The sequence below is a fragment of the Nicotiana tomentosiformis genome, chromosome 1 (genome assembly GCF_000390325.3).
Source record: "Nicotiana tomentosiformis chromosome 1, ASM39032v3, whole genome shotgun sequence".
NCBI lineage: Eukaryota > Viridiplantae > Streptophyta > Magnoliopsida > Solanales > Solanaceae > Nicotiana > Nicotiana tomentosiformis.
Genome location: NC_090812.1, coordinates 33,252,700 through 33,272,721, shown reverse-complemented (window position 1 = coordinate 33,272,721; position 20,022 = coordinate 33,252,700). Strand labels below are relative to the sequence as shown.

General features: G+C 40.8%; 1 pseudogene; it reads left to right on the top strand.

Moving 5' to 3' along the window:
- Positions 1-16,380: 16,380 nt before the first annotated feature.
- LOC138905393 (GDSL esterase/lipase At5g03980-like) lies at positions 16,381-18,569 on the top strand (annotated as a pseudogene).
- Positions 18,570-20,022: the final 1,453 nt, after the last annotated feature.

Below are 20,022 nucleotides of genomic sequence, written 5' to 3'. Positions count from 1 at the left end.
CCCTTTTCTGCCCAGTTATAACGCACCTGCGACCTTACTACCGCACTTGCGGAATTTCCATCGCAGGTGCGGCCCTCACTTAGGCCCTAAAAACACGCTTCTGTGGACACCTTAAGTGCACCTGCGCTTGCGCTTCTGCGGCTGAAGTGTCGCACCTGCGATCACTGGCGCTTCTGCGCACTTGCCATCGCAGAAGCAGACTCGCTTCTGCCGAAGATTTCTCGCTTCTGTGACCTCAGCTGGGCAAGCCATTTTCCGGTTCTGCGAGCCATAGCTCGCTTGTGCAATTCCACACCTGCGGTCGGTTCCTCCGCAGGTGCAATGACACAAGAAGCTAGAATTTTCCAGAAATTGCATAAGTCTAAAAATTGATCTGAATCACACTCGGGGTCCTCGAAACCCCGTCCGAATATATACCAAGTAGTTCCAAAATACATAATGGACCTACTCGAGGCCAAAAATCATATCAAACAACATTGATTCTACGAATCGCAACCCAAATTCAAGCCTATGAACTTTTAACTTCCAAATTTAAAAAATAATGTCGATTCATACCAAAACAACTCCGATTGATTTTAAATTTTGCACACAAGTCATAAATAACAATACGAACCTATTCCAACTTTTGATATCAGATTCCGGCCCCGATATCAATAAAGTCAACTCCGGTCATACTTCCAAACTGTCCATTTCCGATTTTCGCCAATTTACGCCAAAACGACATATGGACCTCCAAATCAATATTCGGTCACGCTCCTAAGTTTAAAATTACCATACAGAGCTATTGGAATCACCCAAACTCTATTCCAGGGTCGTCTACACAAAAGTCAAACTACGATTAGCTCTTAGAACTTAAAATTTTAACTTAGGGATTATTTGCCCCATTTCACTCTAAAACCAAAACAAAACACCTGGGCAAGTTACATAACCACAATACAGCATAGAGGAAGCATAATTTATGCGATCAGGGTTAAAATAATCAAAACGACCGGCCGGGTCGTTACATTCAGATAGGCTACTAATGATTTTGAACATAGAAAGACTGTTGATTTTGATTTCTGCTGGTGTCTGGTTAATTCTTCTTCATGATCACGAAGATATTCACGCAATCACGAAGAGTAGTTTGGGATTGGGGAGGGGTTGCTCTTCACGAACGCGAGGTACTGGTCGCGAACATGAAGTGGAGTGGGGCTTGCCCTTCGCGAACGCAACTATTCCTCCGCGAACGCGTAGCATTATGGGATTTGGGGGAGCTGGGCTTGTATTCTACGTGAACGCGATCAATGGGTCACGAACGCGATGGTTAGGGGTAAAACCCATCGCGAACGCGAAGAAAACCTTGAATGCGAAGGCCATATGGGCCGTTGTGCATCGCGAATGCGACATGCCCTTTGTGAACGCGAAGAAGGCCTGATGCCCAAACCATAAAATATTCCAAACATGGTATTTCACCCATTTTTCACCATATTTTCATTGTACCTCGGCCTAGAGACAATTGTGAAGAGAAATGTCATTACCCGTTCATAGGTTAGTGTACTTTAACTTGTTTTCTTCCATTTCCATCAACACCCATTAATTTCTAACCTCAATCTGTGTTCTTTCATGGTAGAAAATTTGGGATATGGGAAGAATTGGGGGAGTTTTTGTAAAATTGAGATTTAGACCTCAAATTGAGGTCCGATTTTGAAACTAGCTGCATAATCGGGCTTGGGGGTGAATGAGTAATTGAGTTTTGGTCCGAAACTCGAGTTTTGACCAAGCAATCTCGGGGTTGATGTTTTGGGAAACGTGTAAAGATCTTAACTATATGTCTTGTAATTGATTTCCCTAGCATTATTTAATATTGTTGAGACGATTTTGGTTAGATTCGATTGGTTTGGAGGAGGATTTTAGAGGAAAGGCCCGGTAGAGTTTTGATTTACTTGCGGAGCGAGGTAAGTGTTAGGTCTAACCTTGATTTGAGGGAATTAGGAACCCTTGAGCTATGTGCTATGTGAACTACATGTGTAGCGGCGTGTATGCGAGGTGACGAGTGTATATACGCCATCAAAATATATGTTTCTATGTTTTCCCGCATTTTATTAATTATTTTATTCCATGTCTTAACTTTTACATGCTTTAATTGTTTCTTATGCCTTAACTTGCTACTTGTCACTTATTTCTCTCATATTAAAATATTTATTTCTTCCATGCTTCCATGATTAATTGCTACTTGACTTAATTGACTTACGTGTACACTTTAATTGTCATACATTTGATTTGTCTTGTTGCTTGGTATTAATTGTAGCATTTCCTGATTTGGTACGAGGTTCCTTTATTGCTTTACTTTCATATTCTTTATTTGTAGAGATTTTTGTGAATTGAATTGTGAAATTTATTACATTTATTGATTTTTGTTTATGGATCGGGTTGCACGCTGCAACAAGTGAAATAAGGAAGGATTGACATTGATATGGTGGGATTAGGTTGCATGCCGCAATAGGTGGAATAAGGGATGATTGATATGGTGAAATAAGGGAGGATTACGATATTGATTCTGATTATATGGTGGGATCGGGTTATGATAAGTGGAGATTTTGACTACTTATTAGCGCCTTTTAGCTTTTGTTTTAGTCCAAAAGGGTTTAATTGTGTTCCTAAAAACTGATTAAATGTGCTAAATTGCAGGAATATTGGAAGATGGACTCTCGAGATGAAATCCAACTCAAAAAGGAGTATTCTAAACTCAAGCCCATAAAAGACAGAGAAACTCAGAAGTGCGGACTGCAGAATATCATCTGCGGACGCAGATGATGAAGAAAAGGGTAGCAGATCTTTGTGCAAAGTGCGGTCCGCACATGAATTGTGCAGCCGCAGAAGATGGCTAGGAATAAAAGTTCAGAGAATGTGCATTCCAAGTCTCCCAGAAGTATGGTCCGCACAGGAATTGTGCGGCCACAGAAGAAGTGCTATGGGGCCGCAGATGTAATTGTGCCGACCGTAGAAGAGCAAGATGCAACCGCAGTTATAATTCTACGGAATGCAGAAAGAAGGCCTCGCGGCCGCAGATCAGAATTATGCGGCCGTAGACTTCCAGTTCCTACAAGTTGAAGAAATCTGCAGATTGCACATGGAATTGTGCGGCCACAGAACCACCTGAAGGGCACTTTTGTCCGAAATTTCTAGCCTTGTAAAAATAGAAGAGTTTCACAATTTTAGGTCAACTTTTGATATTAGCAGCTACAGTAGCCGTTTTTCTTTACTTCTTTAAGTAGTTTTTCATATTTTGAGCTATTTTAACATACATTATATCATTTTAATCTTGTAGTATGAGTTTAATTATTATTTCTTCTTCTTTTTCTTCAATTTCAAGCATGAGTAGCTAGATTTTTACTAGGGTTGTGACCCAACACTAGTGTGTAAACCTTATGGGTGTTTAATTTAATGCTTTTTTATGGTTTTGTGTTTATTATTTAGCCTTGTTCATGCTTTAATTTGTGAAATTAATGGTTGCAAATATTAGTTCATACCTATTTGACTTTGTCTCTACTTGAGAAAGAGAGACTTATTCTAGTAAAACTTGGCTAAGAAGAAATTGGGTCAATCGAGAGATTGATAATCCCAATTAAAGGGTTGATTCAACTTAGAGATAGTAATAACCCGACTTGAGCTTTTATCAACCGTTTTGTGCAGTATCCTTTTGGACTTGAGAAAGCCAAATTGGGCAAAATCACTCTCTGACTGAGAAGTATTGAGTGGGTAATTGAGTATTGATAGCTATAATACACGTCAGTCAATAAGACAAGCATTAAGGTTTATATCCCATTAGGCAAATACCTAGACGATGGTCATAGCCCTAGGCTTTTTTAAAAACTTGAAAAATAACAAAAATAATTTCTTAGTTTTATTTCTCAACTTGCACTCTCAGTTTTAAATTAAACTTAAAAACAACTCAAATTTGTGAAAGTGTAAATTGAGATAGTCAAATTCACATACTATAATATATATACTCCTAACTCCCATATATAGCTCCATGTGGAAATCGACCCTGACTCTTGTTGGGTACTATCATTGTATTCCATCGTTTCATAACCTTGAATTGAGGTGTGAAATTGGATGAGACCAATTTTTGGTGCCGTTGTCGGGGAGCTAAAAACGGTGTTAGCTATATATTGTGGTGTGTTTTTGGGAATATCTTCTTTTCCTTCCGTGTTACTAACGTGTTGAGAAATTGTAGGTGCAATCATGGCAAACAATGAGTTCGGAAACTTACCTTTGGGGGATGTGGACGTTGAGGATGATCAAATGGATGAGGTCCCTCTTGAACCTCAAGCAAATAGACGAGGCCGATCGCGTCATGACAATGTACCCGCTCCACCCCCACCTCCACCACTAGCGGCTCCACACCGGGTATTGCCGAATGAAGGGTATGCAAGTGCTATAGTCCCTCCCCGTATTAGGGCAGGCAATTTTCAAATAACCAACGTGATGCTCACTTTGCTCAAGCAACGAGGGTCCTTAACCGGTGCACCGGGTCAAAATGCATACAAACACTTGAAGGGGTTCATAGATACGTGTTGGGCGAGTAAAAAAACAAATGTCTTCGAGGATGCTTTGAGGCTAAGGCTTTTTCCCTTCTCTCTATGGGGGAAAGCTTTAGATTTAAGTACTTCTCTCCCGGGCAAAGGCTATTCTTCGGGATGAAATTCTAGCATTCAAGCAAGAGCCCAATGAACCACTACACGAGATATGAGAGAGGTATAGAACAATGGTGAAAGAGTGCCGCAACAACGATATGACAGAAAATATGATTCAACAAACTTTCTATCGGGGGATCAATACAACCAACCAATGTGTAGTGAATCAACTTGTCGGTGGGAACTTCATGACTACGCCTTATGCGGAGGTGTGTGATATCTTGGATGAGATGGCAGATACTTTATCGGCGTGGCAATTTCGGGCTAATTCTCCACAAGGTGACCCCAATGTGATTCTCCTTCATAAAGAGTTGCATGATCATGGACAAGCCATAGCCGAGTTGACTACCACCATGAACCAATTGGCTAAGGCTCAACTTCAACAAGTGCAAAACCCGAGGCAAGTCAATGCAATGGAGGGATTAGGTATGATGGTGAACAAGCGAAGAATAAGAAGTCCACAAGTGTAACAAAAAGTGGACAATTTTGTGCAAGATGATACTAGATTTGATCAAGATGAATCTTACAATGACCAAGAAGAGGAGGTCCAATATGTGAACAACTTTCAAGGGCAAAGATACAACTACCAAGGCCCTAGCCAACAATAATGGAGACCTCAAAATAATCAAGGCAATTGGAATTCTCACAACCAAGGTAATTGGAGTGGTGGAAACAATCAAAGCAATTGGAATAACGACAACAGTCAAGGCAATTGGATTGGAAGCAATAATCAAGGGAATTGGCATAACAACAATAACCAAGGCAATGGGGGGGCAACAACTAAGGCGGGTGGAATAACAATAAAGGAAATCGGGGGTCGGGTTTTCAAAGGACCCCGATGTATCAACAACCGAGAAACCCACCTCCTTATCCTTCCCATGATCCTAGTTCTTCCAACAATAAAATGGGCTGTATTGAGAACATGTTCAAGAAAATAATGGAGAAGAATGTGAATTCTGATGCTCAACTTTCTTCACACAACACCTCGATCTGTAACTTGGAAGTACAAATGGGACAAATCTCTCAAGCTTTAAATTCTCGTCCTAAGGGGAACTACCAAGTGACACAGTGGTGAACCCAAAGGGTGGGAACAATACAAGGCATGCCATGGCCGTTACTACAAAAAGTGGAAGAGGCTGGAATTCACCCACCTCAAGTCAAAGGCAACTTGTGGATGATGAGTAAGTTATAGAAGAAGAAGAGATCTCTAACAATGTGGTTCAAACAAATGATGAAGTGCGGATTGATATTGATGACGCATTGGAAGAGACTCAAGAGGAAGTGAACCCATCTAGGGATCATTTTATTGACATACCAGAACCGGTAGTGCAAAAGACTAAGGCACCATTGCCCAAGCCACCTCCTCCATATCCTCAAAAGCTCGCCAAGAAAAATGGCAAGAACCAATTCAAAAGGTTCATTGACATGATGAAGAGTCTCTCGATAAATGTGCCATTAATTGTAACCTTGGAGCAAATGCCCGGTTATGCAAAGTTTATGAAGGATTTTGGTGACAAAGAAGCAGTCGATGAATTTTAAAACTATCAAAGTCACTCATCAAGTGAGTGCAATTGTGCATTAGATGGCTCCTAAATTGGAAGATCCCGATGCTTTCACAATCCCTTCTACCATTGGAAGTGCCGACTTTGCCAAAGCTCTTTATGATCTTGGGGCAAGTATCATTTTGATTCCCTATTCGGTTTTCAAGACGTTGGGAATTGGGCAACCAAGACCCACATCTATGGGATTAAAAATGGCCGATCGTACAATGAAGAGACCATTGGGAGTGATTGAAGATGTATTGGTTCGTGTTGATAAGTTCATTCTCCCAGCGGATTTTGTTATTCTTGATTTTGAAGTGGACTATGAGGTGTCGATTATTCTTTGAAGACCTTTACTTGCTACGGGGAAGGCTCTTGTTGATGTGGAAGCCGGAGAACTCACTTTCCGGGTGGGTGATGAAAAGGTGGTGTTCCACGTGTGCAAATCTATGCGGCAACCGAATAGCAATAAAGTGTGTTCTTTTGTGGACTTGGTGACCGATGCGATTATTGATGATACAAGTGCCACGATTAATGTGGGTGATATGTTGGAGGCCGTCTTGCTCAAGTTTGATGATGACGAGATGGATGGCTTCATGGAATGTGTGAATTCTTTGCAAGGAATGGGGTCGTAAAACTATGCACCCCGAAAACTTTCCTTGGATCTTGAAAATAGGAAAACTCCTCCTACCTTGGAGTTGAAGCCATTGCCTCCACATCTTAGGTATGAATTTCTTGGCCCTTATTCTACTTTACTAGTTATTCTTTCCTCTTGTTTGACTAACGTGCAGGTTGACTCTACATTGGCGGTGCTCCACAAGAGGAAGAAAGTTATTGGGTGGACTTTGGCAGATATTCGGGGGATAAGCCCCGCATTTTGCATGCACAAGATTAACTTGGAGGAAGATGCCAAACCATCCATTAAACATCAAAGGAGACTCAATGAATCCATGCAAGACGTGGTCAAAAAGGAGATCATCAAGTTGTTAGATGCAGGGGTTGTCTACCATATTTCCGATAGTTCGTGGACTTCTCCGGTGCAATGTGTCCCAAGGGGGGCATAACAGTGGTCACCAATGACAAGAACGAGTTGATTCCTATAAGAACGGTGACCGGGTGGAGAGTGTGTATGGACTATCGCAAACTAAACAAAGTCACGAGGAAAGACCATTTTCCACTTTCCTTCCTTGACCAAATTCTTGATAGGTTGGCCGGTCATTCTTTCTAGTGCTTTCTTGATGGATATTCGGGCTACAACCAAATCCTTATTGCCCGGAAGATCAAGAGAAAACAACTTTCACATGTCCCTATGGCACTTTTGCTTTCAAGCGGATGCCATTTGGCTTATGCAATGCACCGGCGACTTTTCAAAGGTGTATGATGGCGATCTTTATGGATATGGTAGAGGACTACCTTGAAGTCTTCATGGATGACTTCTCGGTAGTCGGGGATTCCTTTGATGATTTTTTGGCAAATTTGGATAGAGTATTGGCAAGGTGTGAAGAAACGAACTTGTTGTTAAATTGGGAGAAATGTCATTTCATGGTCGAGGAAGGCATTGTCCTTAGCCACAAAATTTCAAAGAATGACATATAGGTCGACAAGGCGAAGATAGAGGTGATTTCTAAACTTCTACCTCCAACTTCCATGAAAGGCATGCGAGGTTTCTTGGGTCATGCGGGGTTCTACAGGAGCTTCATAAAGGATTTTTCTAAAGTGGTGAACTTATTGTGAAAGCTCTTAGAGAAAGATGCTAAGTTTTACTTCAATGATGATTGCATGAGAGCCTTTAAATTGCTAAAGTTCAAGTTGACAACCATTCCCTTTATCATCGCTCCTAATTGGAGTATTCCTTTTGAGCATATGTGTGATGCTAGTGATATAGCGGTTGGGGCAGTTTTGGGGCAACGCATCAACACAGTTTTTCATCCGGTTTACTATGCTAGTAAGACCATGAAATGATGTCTAATTCAATTATACTATTATAGAGAAAGAGCTCATTTCCATTGTGTTTGCAATTGAGAAGTTCCGCCCATACTTGATGGGTGCAAATGTTATTGTTCATACGGATCATGCGGCACTTCGCTATCTTATGAGCAAGAATGATTCAAAAGCTAGGTTAATGAGATGGGTGCTATTGTTTGAAGAGTTTGATATTGACATCCAAGATCGAAAAGGGAGTGAAAATCAAGTGACGGACCACTTGTCTCGTTTGGAGGAAGAGGGGAGGCCGCATGATGGCCTTGAAATCAATGACTCCTTCCCCGACGAGCAACTCTTGGCTATTTCAATGAAGGAGGTTCCATGGTTCGCGGATCTAGCAAACTTCCTTGTGTGTGGAATCATCCCGGATGATTTCTCTTCAAATCAAAGGAAGAAGCTCAAACGGGATTGTCAAGATTATTATTGGGACGAGCCATACCTTTTTCGGATTTGTATGGATGGGTTAATTAGAAGATGTGCACCGGACGAAGAGCAAAATGTTATTATTGAGGCTTGCCATTCTTCGCCCTATGGTGGTCACCATGGCAGAGCAAGAACGGCGGCCAAAGTGCTAAGTTGCGGTTTCTATTGGACCACTCTTTACAAAGATGCAAGTGATATGGTGAAAAAATGTGATAAATGCCAACGGGCTGGTGGAATCTCGAAGAAGAATGAAATGCCTCTCACTATCATTTTGGAGATTGATATCTTTGATGTGTGGGGTATTGACTTCATGGGGCCTTTTGTGAGTTCTTGTGGAAACACCTACATCTTGGTCGCGGTTGATTATGTGTCTAAATGGGTTGAGGCCATTGCTCTACCCAACAATGAAGTGAGAAGTGTGGTGGCGTTCTTGAAGAAGAATATTTTTACAAGATTTGGTACTCTGCGGGCTATCATAAGCGATAGAGGGTCGCATTTTTGCAACAAGGCTTTTGACACTTTGCTTGGCAAGTATGGTGTCACTCATAAAGTTACGACTCCCTATCATCCACAAGCTAGCGGTCAAGTGGAAATTTTCAACCGAGAGATAAAGAATATCTTGTCCAAAACAGTGAATGTTAATCGGATGGATTGGTCAAAGAAGCTTAATGATGCACTATGGGCTTATCGGACTACTTTCAAAACTCTTATCGGGATGTCTCCATACCGGTTGGTGTTTGGCAAAGCTTGTAATCTTCCGGTAGAACTTGAGCACAAAGCATGTGGGCTTTAAAGAAGTTGAATCTTGATTGGGATGCACCAACTAACTTGCGGGTTGCACATTTGAATGAATTGGATGAGTTTCGATACCATGCATATACAAGTTCGTCCTTGTACAAAGAGAAGATGAAGTACCTTCATGACAAATACATTCGGAACAACGAGTTCAAGGTGGGGATCTTATTTTGTTGTTCAACTCACGGTTGAAGATATTTCCCGAAAAGCTAAAATCTAAGTGGAGTGGTTCCTTTGAAATTGTGGGTGTGATACCTTTTGGTGCTTTGGACTTGAAGAACAAAAATAATAAGGTATTCCGAGTCAATGGTCATCGGGTGAAGCATTATTTGGAAAAGGTTGATGATGGCTACGTGGTGGCAATTATTCATTTCAAATGAAGGTAATCTGCATCGTGTCGCGATGTTAAATCAGGCGCTTCTTGGGAGGTAACCCATGTTTCTTTTTCTTTTTTTTCTTCTTTTGTAGATAGGCATTATTTTTGTGCTAACTAGATTTGAAGTGTGTTGCAGGGATGAATGTACTTTACAGGGACTGTGTCCAGAAAATTGGCTAAGTATGGAAAGAAGTGCGGACCGCATGTACATTTTGCGGACCGCACAATTGTGATTACTACAGCAAAAGGGAGCTGCGACCGCACAATTACAGTGCATACCGTACAAATTGAAAGGGAAAAATTCGAACTCTCTGAAGTTGGTTTGTTAGAGAAATGGCTAAAGTGCTGTCGCCCATTAAAATCTGCGGTCCGCAACAAAATACTGTGGTCGCACTACAAATTTTGTGGATCGCAGATCAGCAAGGGCTTTTGAGCCCCAGGTAATAGAGTGCGGACCGCAGTAGGAATTCTGTGGCCGCACTCATCTCTTTGTGCCTTAGTCAGACCGTCCAGTATAAATAGTAGACTTAGGGCTAATGTTCATTTTTTCCCTCTCTGAGCACTCACAAATCTAAAATATTAAAATCGTCTGTTGAATCATCTGCCACACACAATCAACATATGTGATCACTCATTTACATTACTTCATATTTGGTATGCCTCAATTAATTTTAGAATTTTTCAATATTTAGTTTAATTTAGAATTTGTTATTTAGTTTTAGGCCATTTGTCAGTAGAATTCAATTTTACAACCATATGGGGTTTAAACTGTAGTGGGTCAACTGGTAATTGCTCTAAGGGGAATGGGTGAATTTATTTTCATGCTTAAATGTTAACACCATGTCAAATTTATGAAAACAATTGTTAACCCTAGAACTCTGCTCGTAAATGTTTTGAAATTTGCGGCCGCACAAGAAATTGTGCGGTTTGCAGAAGTTGAGATTAGGTTACATTAGTCAAGACTAATTCTGCGGCTACGATGAAAATTATGCGGATCGCAAAAATCCCATCGCAGCCGCAGAAAAGTGATTACGGACGCAAAACAGTCCACTCTCTATCATCAGAGAGTTGGCATTTTGGGGTATCTAAGTTGCGGCCGCAATGATAAAAGTGTGGACTGCACTCCAAATCTGCGGTCGCACAAATAATTGTGCAGACAGTAGATTCCGTTTTGCGGCTGCAATATCAAATTGTGCGGTCTGCAAATGCACTGCCTGCGGCCGCACTTATAATTGTGTGGACCGCACTCCCCTACCCTGCAAGCATGTTTTACACGGTGTATTCATTATCTCTCTGGAATGTTCTTGTATGTTACACTTGAATTACAACTGACACCTGCTATTGCTTATTACAGAAAATGGTTAGATCTCAAGGCCGAGGAGATACTTTAAAGGGGAGGGGTGAACCTTCTAGAGGCCGAGGCAAAAGTACTTTACCCCTCGCCCTCCAAAAGATAATCACAATGAAGGCTACAGCCGGTGGAGGAAGAAATGCAGAGCCCTCCGAATCCAGTTCTTATGCCCCAACTAGGGAAGCATCAGAGGGAAACTCAGTTAAAGAGCAGTCGACTGTCCAATCAAAGCCACTGGGGAGGAATCAACTCTGGGACGAGCCTTCCACATCACATAGTACCTCCGAGGGTTCGGAGAGTGCCAATCAGGCTTCTGAGCCCTCCTCTACACCTATCCCTGAGGCACCAGCGGCTACAGTTGATGATATTCTAGATGATGGCCAAGGGGGAGATACTACAGTTGTAGGCCTTGAGCGATCGAAGAAGAAAGAGGTATGGGAGGACCAGTTCGTCAGTATGGCTGCCTTCACAAGTTTTTGTGGGTGGTGGCCAGTGAGATCGCTCACTCTTGAGTGACAGTTCCAACTGAAAGACCTTGAAAAGTACGATCCGACAGTCTTGAGGCAGTTCTGAGAGTGGAAGGGGTGGAGTTGGTTCACCCAGAGCGTAGTGGACACAAAGGAGTATCTTGTCCGGGAGTTCTACGCCAATGTGGCGCACATAAAGAAAGGGACAAAAGTGACCAAAGTGAGGAATCTGAAGATGCGGTTTGACCAACACACATTGAACACCTACTTGGAATTTGATGATTTTGAGCCTGCACAATACTTGGAGAAGCTGGCAATGGGAGATGCAGCGCGCCCATGGCTAGCTGAGATTCTTGCAGTTCTGGGGCTACCACCACCATGGATCACCGCAGGGGTTCCTATTCAGCATAACACCCTAAACTTTAAGGCGAAGGGATGGCAGACCTTTGTCTGCAGTAGACTAGACCCGTGCCAGAATGAAATAAACCTTCCTATCCCACGGGCAGTTCTAGTCGCCTCCATCATGGCCAGGTACCCGATCAATGTGGGTGTCGTGATGTTGGCCAACATGTTTGTGGTCACCAGGGAAGTTGATACCTCCTACCCATATCCCAACACCATTATTGAGTACCTTACGGATGCACGAGTGGAGCCGAGAGATTTGGATACGAAGGTTCGGGCTAAGAAGCCCTTCTCATAGTATTCTCTGATGGATGCACACAACTCTAAGAGAAAGGGTCAGCCGACTACCACCATAGGCCAATCTGATGAGCCATCGCTAGTAGCTGCAGAGACAACCAACATACCCTCCACTTCAGAAGAGCCTTCAGCCAGTGCAGCAGCCATGCCTCCACCTTCAGCCTCAGTGCCTTCCATCTCGGCTTTGAAGTCGGTGCGTATGCCTACTGCTCCACTTTCTACACTACGAGTCTCCTAGACTCTGGTGAGCCTCAACAACATGATGCAGGTAGCTACTGCAAAGCTGTCTGACATATCCAGTCATGTTGCAACATAGTCATCCATTCTTGCACCCCATATTCCCCCCACAATTGAAGAAACCTTGAAGAAGCTCTTAGAGAATCAGAACATAATTATGGCCACGCTGGTGCAGCATGGATCAGTAATAGAAGAGCTGGGAAAGGAAGTGAAGAAGATGCGGAAGTCCCAGGCCTCCAAGAAGTTAGTGGACAAGCTCCGGAGACAGGTTACCAAGCTTGCAGCAGCCGGAGACATTCCATTTGATATGCTGATTGATACGCACCACCCAGGCCCAGATCCTACAGCACCGGCTAACCAGTCTGAGGAGCCAAACATTGTTGTTGACACTACCGAGGTAGTATATCAGATGTTTACCAACCCATCCACTCCCGGAGTTGAGGATGATGAGATCCAATTGGATGAGGCCGAGGTCAGTGCCACTGTTGGGGACATAGAGATGGCCACAGAGCCATAGATAGTTTTCTTCACTCTGACCCTTCCTTTATTCTTATTTTATTAAGCATTGGGGATAATGCTTATTTTTATTTGGGGAGGGGGGGAGGATGGAGTTTATTTGATATATTTTGATGATTCTGAGACATTTGGCCTGCAATTAACTAAATACTATTTTTTTCTTCTTTCTCATTATGTATATATTCTCTCTACTCTCTCATTATGTATATTCGTTACACTTTCAATAGTTTTTGTTTTGTAGCTTCTTTTATGTTTGTTTTCTTATTAGTTAGTGTTTAACTAAGTAGCTTCTTTTTGAATTAGTAGTTTCTTTTTAATTTAATAGCTTCTTTTCATATTTTAGTAGATAATAAGCCTTTGATTTTCTTAATTCCGCGGTTCTTTTCAAAGGTAGTTTTTGTGTGAACCGGGTGACTCTTCCCAACGATGGATGGCGTGACAACCTTCTTAAGGGATTGAGTCCGTTTTTGGTATTTAGGTAATAATAGTAGTAGTAATAAATAAAAAGACCTAATTGAGTCATGCTCAAAGAGTCAAACATGCTTCACTTGGTACCAACACACTTAACTACGCGTTTATGGTTAAAAATAAGGTTTTTGGAAAGAAATAGCTCTAGTTAGTGACCTTGTGACTCTTGTGTTGACTTAGGCAATCATCGAGTGGTTTAGTCAAACTATAGTGATTTTCAATCTTGAATATGGTCGTTGTGGACCCTCGACTCTATCCTCTTTAACAATCCAGTTGCATGAGAGGTTAGATGTTTTTGTTGCAAGTCCAAGTACCCATGCGAATGGTCTAGAACTTTCCCCGAATGTGTTTCAAGGCGAAATCTTAAAGTTTGCTTGGCTTGAGAAGTGATTGTAGGCTTTCCTTGACTCACTTGAAGTTTTTCATTGCCTACCAATGTTGTTATCCCTAGTCAACCCATTTGAGCCTCAAACCTTTCTCATTTGATAACCATGTCACAAAGCTTTTACCCGTTTTGTTGTGACCCTCTCTTTGCACCTGAGCTTTCCTTTACACTCTTGTGAAATAATTGGCTTAAAAAATATAAGTTTGGGGGAGAGACGAGGAACTTGGAAAAGGCATCAAGACACAAAAAGAGAAAAAAAGTGATGAAAAGGAAAGAGCAAAAAGAAAAATGCAAAAAGAAAGTGAATAAGTGGAAAAATTGAAGGGATTCAAAGAAAAGTAATATTGCAAAGCATGGAGAAATCAAAGGGGGAGAAAATGAATGTCATAATCAAGAAAGAGTGATGTTAAGTCTCTCTAGTTTCCCCCAGGGAAAAGAAAAATGCCTCAAAGAATTGGCAAAGCATGAGCCGAGAACAGAAATGGAGTGCTTAAGGAAAGATGAACCCGCTCTATCATAGCATATTCAAAAGACTTCATTGCATTCCTAAAATGCCCTACGTGATTTCAAGCCGAGTGAGCTTACATTAGTGGTGATCTACATGAGGGTAAGCCTATGGTACTTAAAGCCGTACTTGCGACATTCTTTTGAGAGAGATGAGTGAACCTTTCGAAAGTCTTTGGATTGAGTACTAAAAGTTTTAAGTGAGATAGGCAAACGGAGAGTTGAGGAGGAGGAGTTTGGGATCCATAATGACCTACATGAAAGAGCGAGCTTCCTTGATGAGTAAAGTCAACTCTTGATGCTTAAATGTCACATTAGACCTATTTGTGCATAAATGTTTAACTTGTTGCCTTGTTGATAATTCATAAGTGGTGTGGGTAATTGTTGATCCCAATTGATGTGTGAATGACTCATCTTTGATTAGTTGGAATGGCCCTTAACTTGTGGAGGTGGGAACTAATTTATTTACTTGAGTACAAGAAAAAACTTAAGTTTGGGGGAGTTGATAAGTGGGGATTTTGATTAATTATTAGCGCCTTTTAGCTTTTGTTTTAGTCCAAAAACATTTAATTGTGTTCTCGAAAACTGATAAAATGTGCTAAATTACAGGAAAATTGGAAGATGGACTCCCGAGATGAAACCCAACTCAAAAAGGAGTAATCTAACTCAAGGACATAAAAGACACAGAAGCTCAGAAGTGCGGACCGTAGAATATCATCTGCGGCCGCAAATGATGAAGAAAAGGGCGGTAGATCTTTGTGCAAAGTGCGGTCCGCACATGAATTGTGCGGCCGCAGAAGATGGCTAGGAACAAAAGTTTAGAGAATGTGAATTCCATGTCTCCCAGAAGTGCGGTCCGCACAAAAATTGTGCGGCCACAGAAGAAGGGCTACGCGTCCGCAGATGTAATTGTGCGGACCGCAGAAGAGCAAGATGCGACTGCATTTATAATTCTGTGGACCGCAGAAAGAAAGCCTCGCGGCCGCAGATCAGAATTATGCGGCCGCAGACCTCCAGTTCCTACAAGTTGAAGAAATCTGCGGACCGAACATGGAATTAGAATTAGAATTTCTTAGTTTTATTTCTTAGCTTGCACTCTTAGATTTAAATTAGAATTAAAAATAACTCAAATTTGTGGAAGTGTAAATTGAGATAGTCAAATTCACATACTATAATATATACTCATAACTCCCATATATAGCTCCCTGTAAAAATCGACCCCGACTCTTGTTGGGTACTATCATTGCATTCGACCATTTCATAACCTTGAATTGAGGTGTGAAATTGGATGAGACCAATTTTTGGGGTTGCGCACCGCAATGGATTTGACTTGTTATTATTGATATTGGTATGGTAAAATAAGGGAGGATCGTATTTGTACGGTGGGATCGGGTTGCGAGCCGCAACGGATTGTGTGTTTTGTATTCCTTATTACATTGTGTTAGCTTTCAGTGTTTTCATACGAGTTTCTGAAGATTGATGTTTCTGGTTTTACTGATTTCAAGGATTGAGTTATTTTCATCAGTTAACGGCTTTACCTTTTTGAGTACTTCTATCTTATTATTATTATTATATTAAGTACAGGTTATTGTAAGTGACCCGCCTTATCCTCATCACTACTTCGCCAAGGTTAGACTCGACACTTACAGAGTACAGAGGGTCGGTTGTACTCATACTACACTTTGTACTTCTTGTGCAGATTTTGGAGTCAGTCCCAGCGGCGGTCAGTAGATTGCTCGGATCGACCATTGGACGGAGACTTGAGGTACAACTGCTAATTTATATTAAATTGATTTATATTAAATGATCAAATGGTAGCGTGACACGTGGAACCGAAGACAGGTAGAAAGTAAAGCTGCAATTGGCATCGGATAGACCCCGAAGAGAGCATGATCAACGTGGACAGATCAAATTTTTGCCATCGGATAACATTCAATGAAGAATATTCGCTGGCATTAAATGGGTAGCCGTTGCAGAGAATATTTGTATTCATGGTCTGCTGTTACATATTCATCAGTGACTCTTTTATTGCCATTTAAGAGGGGCTTGATCCTAGGATGTTGTTTCCATAGGTGTAACTATAAATAGTAGGCTTAACAATCATTGTGGGACACGAGATTCTTTGCAAAATTTATGCTATATTCCATTCTCAAGCTCAATAAAATAACATTATTTGTTCTTTACATTGTGCTTATTTCTGTCCTTGGAGGCATTGCTCTCGGGGTCAAGTTTGTCATTTCCTTCGATTTTAATCGATAAGTCTTATTTTTAATCTTGTTTGTCAATTTTGGATTAAACCAGTTCGCTTGTATATAAATCACGTAACAAATTCAACTATACCATTTTACGGGTAAACAATAGGGTTGTTGAAATGTACCCATTGTGTTAATATTAAAACAATGCATACTTATGTATGTTTCTTTTACTTTGTTTTTGACAGCTTTGGAATCTGGTCTTCCTCTCCTAAATCCCTACAAGCTTCAAAGTGCAAATTTTAGACATGGTGCGAATTTTGCAGTAGCAGGGGCTACTGCTTTATCAGAGCAAGTCCTGGAAGAAAAGAAGATTTCTACTTCTCACAAAAGTGTACAACTTGATTGGATGTCTTCTCATTTCGAAATCACTTGCTCTACTGATAATTAATTATATTTAGGTAAATACTTCCAATTAATTAAGGAAATATAATGGCATTGGTTTAGAGTCTAGTACTTATAATTAGCTAACTAACGGCGCGCAAGTTGAATTGATATTTTTCTCTATCTTGCTTGCTAGATTGCATAGCAAAATTGAAGAAGGCTCTTTTCCTAGTTGGAGAAATAGGAGGAAATGAATTCAACTTTGGCTGATTGCAAGGTAAAACAATGGAAGAGCGGAGAAGCATGGTGCCAGAAGTTCTTCAGACCATCATTAAAGGTGTTAGAGTAAGTCTTAATTTTATTTTTAACTTTTGATAACATTCTTATACCCTTTTATTTATCTAAAGTCGTTTTCTAATGATTAATTCCTATTTTCAGAGAGTCATTGGTTTTGGGCTACTCAAATTGTACTTCCGGGCAATTTCCCAATAGGTTGTATCCCAATTTCCCCAACGTAATTGAGGACCAACGATTCAACCGCTACGATGAGTACCACTGCTTGAAAGATTTGAATAATTTGGCATTTTTCTACAATAATCATTTGCAAGCCATTGAAGAGCTGAAAAAAGAGTACCTAAATATTACCCTGATTTATGGTGACTACTACAATGCCTATTTGTGGCTATTGGCTACTACAAAATGCCGTGAGTCTTGGTTAGTGAGTAAAAATATCCTTTTTTTGCCCCATTTTTAACGAACAATTTATGCAAAATATCTATTGAGCATAAAATAATTACCATTTTCTACCTATTTAAAAATTATTTACAATACATACTTATCCAATTAAAACTAATTATCCATACCTACCCCAGTTACACATTTGGCTTGGCTTAGCTTGATTTGACTTGACTTGGCTTGAATTGGCTTTTTTTGGCTTGATTTAATAGCTTAATTTGACTTCATTTGGTTAGCTTTGACTGGATATTAAAAATAATGGTTAGGGGGCAAACCATATGGGCAATGGCAGGTAAATAATTTTCCAAACCGCCTGGGTATTTGCCAAAGATCCCATTTTTAATCATAAGTTCTTTTTTCTTGCTTTTTAGGTCCTGCAAAGTTTCCAGTTTCCAAAAATTAATTTCTTTCTAGAATTTTACATCTTTTCTCTACAAAGCTTCTTCCTGAAAATCAATTTATCCTCCAAAATATATTTTTAAAATGTACTAAATTTTCAAAAAGTATATCATGACATTTCCAAACTACATATATATGTATATTTATCAAAACGTATAAGCATTCACATATAAACTTAGCTTTCTTGCTTGAAATGTATTATATTGCAAGATTTGATAAAAACACTATACAGAAAGATTGTTGCGGGATAGGAGGAGAATATAATTTTGACATACATAAAAAATGTGGAGCTTCAAGATTTCCAGTGTGTGTTGACCCCAGTGCATACATAGTTGGGATGGAGTTCATTTGACACAACAAACATATAGTTGGTTGGGAAGATGGCTAAATGATGACATTGTATACGGTCGAAATAGATTTCGGTCTTCGTACGATTGATTGAGCTCGAAACATTATGGATCAAAGAAAGACTTCATAATATCGAGATGGGTTCCGAAGATGGTATGAACGAGCTTCAGATTTCAGGTATAGGTCAAATACCGAGTTCGAAGTCATTATCGAGTTCGGGTCCGAATCGAACTATGATGACATGATTTCGAGCTTAAGGGGTAGAGGCCAACCGATACCGAGCCCAAATCATCACCTGATTCCGATTCCACGTCGAGATCTAGAAGCAATACCGACCAGCACCGAGGCCAATCGAGCTCGAGCTCACAGACAAGAGCAGTTGCAAACACACTAAGGGAGAGAATCTCGGTAGAAATTAGGGAAAAACTAATATATCTAGAGTTGTCCACTATGTATTTTTAATTATATCTAAAGTAGGATCCTCCACTATAAAGAGGATGGCTACATTTCTGTAGAGGGGAGTTCTTAGGCTTACATTGTAATTCAAGCACCATATTCTCCTATATTCAAGAGTTACTCTTTTAAGCTTCATAAATTGATTCATCTTGCTTAGTCCTAAAAATCATCTTCTTTACAACCTTGTTTATTTTGCATTTTTTGCAATCCATATTTGATATTTCTATTTATCCTTACGATTTGTATTAATCTATATCACATATCCTTAGAATTACTTACAGATTCAACTCTATCCGTTTTTCGGGTAAACAGTTTGGCGCCCACCGTGGGGCTAAGGATAACAGTGGTTATTTGATACGAATCTGCAAAAACACACCGTTTTGCGCTTGTTTTCGAAAGTATCTTGGATTTAGGATTAACAACGACTAACTACCAATCAAATGGCCTTACCTATCGACAACGAAGCTGGTCTTCAAGATGAGAACAACAACTTGACACCCAGTACCGAAAGACTATTTGTCAACGCCGTTGGAGCTCGGATCGGAGTGCCGATAGATATCAATTCGCATGTGGCCATTGAGGCGAACCTACATTCTGAACCTGAAAATAACATTCATGGTGACACTCGGTCTGCACCTCGAGACACCCATAACATTGAGGAAAATGATGTCAGCTTGCGTATAATTTTTGAAATGTTGCAAGCCCAACAAGTAGCGATAGCTCAGTTGTAGAGCCAAACCCAGCTACTAAGCAGGCCGAAGCCCAGTGCACCTCGAGAAATTGCCCACAGAACGGAGCCAGCCATAGTGAGGTCAAATGAGCAAGAATCGAGGACTACTCCCGAAATTGCTAAAATACTCGAGGAGCTCACAAAGCGAGTCGAAGCCAATGATAAAAAAGTAAAAACATATAATTCAAGGGTCGATTAGATCCCGAGAGCTCCACCAATGATAAAAGGGTTGGATTCCAAAGAATTCGTGCTCGAGCGCAGCCCCATAACGAATCCCTAAAAAATTCCGTATGCTCGAAATTCCCAAATATAACGGAACGACCGATCCCAACGAACACGTCACCTCTTACACGTGTG